The sequence below is a fragment of the Brassica oleracea genome, chromosome C8, assembly GCF_000695525.1.
Source record: "Brassica oleracea var. oleracea cultivar TO1000 chromosome C8, BOL, whole genome shotgun sequence".
Classification (NCBI taxonomy): domain Eukaryota; kingdom Viridiplantae; phylum Streptophyta; class Magnoliopsida; order Brassicales; family Brassicaceae; genus Brassica; species Brassica oleracea.
The window spans coordinates 37,558,104-37,565,868 of NC_027755.1; the positions used below are offsets into that span (position 1 = coordinate 37,558,104).

At 36.8% G+C, this 7,765-nt stretch overlaps 1 pseudogene; it reads left to right on the top strand.

Annotated features, from left to right (window-relative positions):
* The first annotated feature begins 2,217 nt into the window (after window positions 1-2,217).
* Window positions 2,218-5,174, top strand: LOC106312616 (annotated as a pseudogene).
* The last annotated feature ends 2,591 nt before the right edge of the window (window positions 5,175-7,765 follow it).

Below are 7,765 nucleotides of genomic sequence, written 5' to 3' on the forward strand. Positions count from 1 at the left end.
CCGAAAGCTTCCTTTCAAGATTTCAGGGACATGAGACGCACTTGTGGGTTTCAAGACTTGCAAACGCTGGGGAACAAATTTTCATGGATTGGGCAGAGAGGCAATCATAGAGTGCAATGTTGCTTGGATCGCACAATGGCAACTAGTACATGGTTTGATAAATTTCCAGCTTCTCAGACAGAGTTTTTGGAGATTGGGGAATCTGATCACAGACCGTTGGTAACATATATTGAGACGGAGCAGGTAGAGCCGCGACGTGTATTCCGTTTTGATAGTCGCATGATCGATAAAGATGGTTTTCATGATACTGTTAAACGTGGATGGAAAGGAACATGACAGATGCAGCTCTTACGGATTCCTTTAGCTCAAACGTTGAGTAGATGTAGACAGCACATTTCTGTGTGGAAGAGACATAATCGTAGTAATGCTGAAGACAAAATTGGGTTTATGCGTAGACGACTCGATCAAGCGATGGTCTCTGATACTAGGACTCAGCAGGAGAGAGCTGAGCTGAAAGAAGAACTCAATCAGGCCTATTTGGAAGAGGAGATTTTTTGGAAGCAAAAAAGTAGAGTCATGTGGTTACGAGCAGGAGATCGTAATACACGTTTTTTCCATGCTGTAACGAAGGCTAAGCGTATAAAGAATACTCTACATTCTATTCAAGATCACAATGGAGTCATTCATAGAGGACAGAAGGAGGTTGCTCAAGTTGCAGAACGGTATTTTCAGAATATATTTACGTCAACCCCGGTTAATGAGAGTCTGCTAATGGACGTGTTTAGTGGATTTCAAACACGTGTAACAGAAGAGATGAATATTGATCTTACTCGCCCATGTACTGAGGAGGAGGTGAGGAATGCTTTATTTGATATGGGACCACATCGAGCTCCAGGGCCTGATGGATTTTCTGCGGTCTTCTACCAGCGTTTCTGGGAGGATTTAAAAGAAGAAATCATGCAGGAAATACATGAATTCTTTGATGGCCAGTTTGATCGTCAGCACAACCACACTAACCTGTGTCTGATCCCTAAGATATACCCACCGACGGGCATGACTGAATTCCGTCCAATTGCTTTGTGCAATGTGTCTTACAAACTTATCTCCAAGGTGTTGGTTAATCGTCTGAAACCTCATCTTGGGGGTATTATATCAGAGAATCAGAATGCTTTTATACCGGGTAGATTGATCTCTGATAATATAACAGTTGCTCATGAAATTTTCCATAGTCTGAAGGCAAGGAAACGACAAGCTACTTTCTACATGGTTGTTAAAACTGATATAGCTAAAGCGTATGACAGAATGGAATGGAAGTTTTTGGAAACATCAATGATACATATGGGTTTTGTCAGTAAGTTCATCAGATGGATAATGTCTTGTGTATCTTCTGTTAGTTTCTCTGTTCTTATTAACGGCTCACCAGAAGGGTATATAGTTCCTGAACGTGGGATAAGACAAGGAGATCCATTATCTCCTTATCTTTTTATCCTCTGTGCAGAAGTTCTTTCGCACATGATGAATAAAGCAATGGTTGATCGTTCACTGTTGGGGATGAAGATTGCAATGCAGGCTCCAGCAGTTAATCATCTATTATTTGCAGATGATTCTTTATTTTTCTCATTGGAAAATGATAGAGCTGCAGAGAAGTTAAAGGAAATTTTTGGCCAATATGAAGCGGTGTCTGGACAATCTATCAATCTAAGTAAGTCATCTATCATCTTCGGCCATAAAGTGATAGTGGATGTCAGAACTAGAATGAGAAATCTACTGGGAATACATAATGAGGGTGGTATAGGTAAATATCTTGGGTTGCCTGAACAGTTTGGAAGTAAGAAAAGTGAAATGTTCACTTACATCATTGAGAAAGTGAAAGCAATCACCCAAGGTTGGAAACAAAGACATCTCTCGCCTGGAGGAAAGGAGGTCTTGCTTAAGGCAGTGGCGTTATCTATGCCAATCTACTCCATGAACATCTTCAGATTACCTAAGGAGGTCTGTGAGGCAGAAGTTTACAGAGATCAAGTTTACATGGACAGGAAGAGAAGCTAATAAGGTGGCAGATAGATGGGCTAAAGCAAGACTACCAGACAATTGTAGTTTTTAATTTAACTTCTATGTTCCTTGTTGTATTACTAATCTTCTCCATGAAAATTATATTATCTCTTCCTAATTAATAAAAGTTTGAAGATAAAAAAAAAAAAAAAAAAAAAAAAAAAAAAAGAAATAGAAAAGGAGGAAGAGACGTCTCTTGTTCAAGCTCCGCAAGAGACGTTGCTTAGAGACAGGTGTCGACGAAATCATCTTGTCTCTCTCTTTCTCTCTCGATTGATCGTAGCTTCCCCGCGTCGTCTCCTTCCGAGCTTCTTCATATGCTCGGCGCTGCCAAAGATGACAAGGTTTTAAGGTTTTTTCTAAAGTCTCATTCAATACACAGTTACAGTTCTATCTCCTCTCCACTCTATTCTTCTCCGTAAGAACTCAGAGATTTGGAATTTTTTATTTTAAACTTTGAAATCGACAACCTTTTTCTTGGCTTATTGAGTTATGTATATGATTTGTCTTAAATACTGTGGAGAGATTTCAATTCTCCGATCGAATTATCAAATGGGTATAGCCAAATTTCATTGGATCCTGAGTCTATTTCAACTTGTGTTCTTTGAATCTTTGATTAGATGATAAAGTCTTGAGCTTTACAACGATTCACTTGTACCCCCAAGACTTTTAATTATGGGTTTATTATGTGCTATGTAAATCTCATTATGGGTTTGATTCTAATGTCTTCTTCTCTGTATTATCCGCAGATCCAAACTCGGTGTCACAATATTGAATTAAGAAAAACAGGCATGTCAAGTCTTTTAATGACCACACCATTGGCTAATTTTGAAATTTTCCACAATCTTGTTTTGATTGAGTGTTACTGAAAGAGGTGGCTCTGCTTGTTATTGTTCTACAATCTAATGATAGAAGTTTCTTTTATCCTCAGGAGCCTCTTTTTTTTATTCAAGATAGAAAGAGCATCACTGAGTATATGATACGAGGAGAAGATTCTGGAGGTTGTTATTTCAGATGATTGGCAATCACTATGCTTGAACGCTGCCATGGGCATCTGTGTGAGGAACAGCTGCTGCTCAAGGCTTCTTTTTATCACATTTCTTTGTGCACTGACGATTATTAATGACGCGCTTAGTCCTGATGGTACATCGATTTGTTTCCTTAAAATCTCTTCCATAGTTTGTGTTTGACAAAAAAAATATAATAAATCTTTGGTCCTTTCTTCTCTAGGTGAGGCGCTTGTGAGTTTTAGAAGTGGAGTTTCTAAATCTGATGGTGTCATCAGTCAGTAGAGACCAGAGGATCCAGATCCGTGTAACTGGAAGGGAGTGACTTGTGATTCGCAAACAAAAAGAGTTATAGCGTTCATCAGTTTGACTGTCTGACAAGAGAGAATGTTCCTGTTCTCGAAGCTGTGTGAGACCCATCACGGTATCAGAAACTATTACCATGGGAATCATGATATCGCTGGTGCAAATCTCAGTGAAACAACTCCAAGAAAATTCGCTTCGAAGTTGCAGTCAAGAAGTCCCAAATACATATCTTTGCTCAACCATCTTAGAATATAACTACCAGAGGTACAATCTATCTATATCCTTTTAAATCAATCATTCAGATTTGAGAATATGAATGTGAAGCTTGTTTGTGTGGCCATTAAAAAAATTTGGTGTTCAATTAAAATATTTTTTTTTTTTAAGAACCCTTAGTTAAGAGACTTGCATTGGAGCACGTAAATTTTTGGGTCTTTTAATCCAGTCTCTTAATTCACTTTTACAATTAAAAAGCATTAAAAAAAAAATAAGAGACCCATTTGTGGTTTCTAGGTTAATGGTGCTCTTACTGTCATTGAAGCAGTCTATAGGATTTACTGTCTTGACAATAATAAAACTTAAAAATAAGAGTTTAAAAGGGTGCAAATTGGCCATTTGGACATGATCTATACATCAAATCATGATGTATAAATTGGATTCCATAGCTGATATGAAATGTTACATTCATCCTTTGAGTTTGAAGTGCCTCACCAATGTCGTCGGGACGCAGGTATGTTCTTCATCTCTTGCATCAACATTATGTCTGTAATATATAGATAGAGTTAGTCATATATATATATATATATATGATTTAATAGTTGGTTAATAATATGTAGCAGGTTGGAGCGAGCGGGATAGGCGCCGAAGCAGCGAGGCTGTTCACAGAACACGGTGCTCGAGTGGTGATCACGGACGTGAAAGATGAACTCGGTCGAAACGTTACCGTTTCGATTGGAGAAGACAAAGTCAGCTACTTCCACTGTGATGTCCGAAAGGAGACTGAAGTCGAAAGCCCCGTTAAGTTCACGGTCGAGAAACACGGCAGGATAGACGTTCTATTCAGCAATGCCGGCGTACCAGAGCCGCTGCTAGACATCCGCGACCTAAACCTCGAGGCGTTCGACAGAGTCATGGCCGTTAATTAACGTCCGTGGCGCGGCGGCGTTTATAAAGCACGTGGCACGTGCCATGGTGGAGAAAAAGACACGTGGGTCAATAGTGTGCACCACAAGCGTCGCGTCGGTGATCGCGGGGACGGTGGTGCCGCACGGGTACACGGCGTCGAAACATGCGCTCGTGGGTTTGATAAGATCAGCTGCTGGTGACTTGGGGAAACATGGGATCAGAGTCAACGGAGTTGCGCCGTTTGGGTGGCGACGCCGTTGGTGTGCGAGGGTTACAAGATCAAGATGGAGGCGAGTGAGTTAGAGGAGATCTTTAGCGAAGCAGCAAATCTCAAGGGCATTGTGCTCAAGGCTCGACATGTTGCGGAAGCTGCTTTGTTTCTCGCCTCTGATGACTCTGCTTACGTTAGTGGACATAACCTCCTCGTCGACGGTGGATTCAGCGTCATTAAGAATTAAACCATCCTAGTCTTGGACTTAACACGGACTATACCGCAATTTATCATCAGACTTTTGGGCCTTTTTTTCTTTTAAATAAATGAAAACTTTCATCTCTTTTTTTTTCTTTTTCTTTTGTCAAGAAGACTTTCATCTCAATTTTTGAAGTTGTTTATCGTTTTGTTCTTTTTACTAAATGAAACTTTCATCTCAAGTTTTGAAGTTGCTTATTGTTCTGTTCTTTTAGTTAAACTGTATCAAATTCTAAGCTAAGTGCAACCTTTTTAGTTATCAACCTTTCATTTTTTATTATTATTATTTTTTTAGGTAACCGCGGGTTTCCGGCGATCGTGGTCAACCGACTATTCCCGCGAGGCCCACGGCACTCCACGTATTCTTGGGATTTAACCATAGCCCGGATGGCCAGCGGGACTCGAACTGCGGGTACCGTATTGGGGGTTTTCCCCTCAAGTACCACTAGCCTAAGGCCGCTGGTTTATCAACCTTTCATCTTATTGTTTTTTTCTTTTAGTTAAACCGTTCAAAATCTGAAGTGGTAATTGCTTATCAATTTTATGAATATAATGAATGAATGAAATTAAAACAAATAGGAAGCAAATGAATGGAATAAAAAAAATTATGGAGTAAAAATAGAATTTAATTTCATCTCATTCATGAACTTTTTTAATCATGAATGTTTTATAATTACATTCTATTTTTTTTCATATATTCCACATGAAACCATTGAAATGAAATTTGTTTTTTATACAATTTTAGTCGAAAAATTTGTAATCCAGGTGCACCTTAACTTAAGTTATCTATCATAAAGTCTCTGGACATCAATTGCAACCTTTTCAATTAACCTTGATCTCATGATTCTCATCTGCAAATTTTAATATTTGTCTCCATGTTTACGTTTCACATCTTCTTGCTCCGTTTTTATGACCTTTTCTTGATTCCATAATTCATTTCAGCATAGTACTATAGTTGCCTCACGACTTGCAAGTATACGTTTATTTCCTTTTATCATCATGTTGTTGCATATCCAACATTTATTTATGTGTATGGTTGACAGGTTGTTAGTATATTTAAATGTCTGTCATATTGGATACAAATGTCAATCAGGGTACCGCGATCTGATTTGAGCCCAAACTTGCTTAAAAATAATTGCCGAACGAAGTAGTCCAAAAGTATACATGAATCCATACATGTGTTTGCATGTTGACCCCACCCAAGAACAGCTCCAACGAGGGTGGTTATTCCGTTGGAGCTCTTAAAATATGTATTATATATAAAAGTTCCAATGAAAAAAACCATCCAACGAGTTCACTGAATTTCTATATTTAGTTTTTCTTATAATTTTTTCAAAAATCAAAATCTTGTGAGAAGTCATTTGTCATAGTTTATATATTGAATACAATTTAATACTGTTGTTTTAGAATTATTAATTAATTGACTAATTTATATGTATATATAACTTGTAAGAACTTGGAAACAATACATAACACAAAATTACGCAAGGTAAAAGGTGGCAAAGAATCTAGAGTAAGTAGTGGAGATGATGATACATAGACCATACGCGTGGATCACCAATACGACAATGACGTTGAGAATCATTAAAACCCTAAAACCGTCGAAGATCCACCTACTTTTCTTCTTGTCTTTCTCCCATTTTTTTTTGACGAAAGGTTCAAATCTTTCTCCCATTTTCTTCCCTAAAGTTCGAACGTTACATTTGTTTTTGTAGTAACGTATAAAATTTATAGGTAAAAGACAAACAAATACATTATCAATTATATCTAACATTTAGTGATAAAATATATTTATAGTTTTTAGGGAAAATTGTTTCTTTAGAACAAAAAATAATAACTATGTCATTTTACACTAATATCTATTTTGTGTCATTTTTGCCTATAATATCTTTTAATATTTTTGAAAATAAATCTAATAAATAGTTTTACAAACAAAAAAAATTGAAAAAATAGTAAGCTATTAATAAAATACCTATATGAACTTAGTGGTATTTTTTTCAGTTCTAAAAATGTTTAAATCATAATTTTTAGATTATGTTCTAAATAAAGTAGAAATGACTTTCTACGAAGTAGAAAACGAAATCTATTTTTTTCATTGCATCTACAATGTTTAGAATACGTGATCTACGTAAATAAGAGTATTCTAAAAATATTTAAAATACACATTCCGCGCTTAACGTACCGATCTAAAATCTTTAGAAATCAAAATCTACACATTAATATAAATCTAAAACATGTAGAAACCGTCTTCTACAGATTTACTGTAAATCTAAAACACGTAGAAATCAAAATCTACACATTACTATAATTCTAAAAACCTGTAGAAACCGATTTATACAAATTAGCTGTATTCTACGGATAAAAAACCAGTTCCTAAAAATATGGAAACAAAATATTTGGCAATATTCACTTTCATATTTTGAAAAAAAAATCGATTTAAAAAAAAACGAAAAAAACGTGGTAACCTTCTTCTCACGCCGTCTTATATATTCCATTGATTGTTCACAAAGTTTTCACATTATTTCTACCAAATCAGTGTGAAATTGAGTGAGTTAGGGTTTATGAACTTGAAACTTTGATTTTTTTCCCCCTTGGTTTGTGAAGGAGATGAGAAATTTCGTCGCAAAGAAATCGAGTTTAAAGAGTTGAAATCGTGTTTGGTCGGTTCAAATCAAGTGGGAATCAAACCGGATATAACCGAAGAAAACCAGGAAATCGATTTGGAATACTTACCTGGGCACGGGATCGATCGGTCTATAATTCGAGATCGGTCGATCTGTATGAAATCGACCTTTGCCGATCGAGTGAA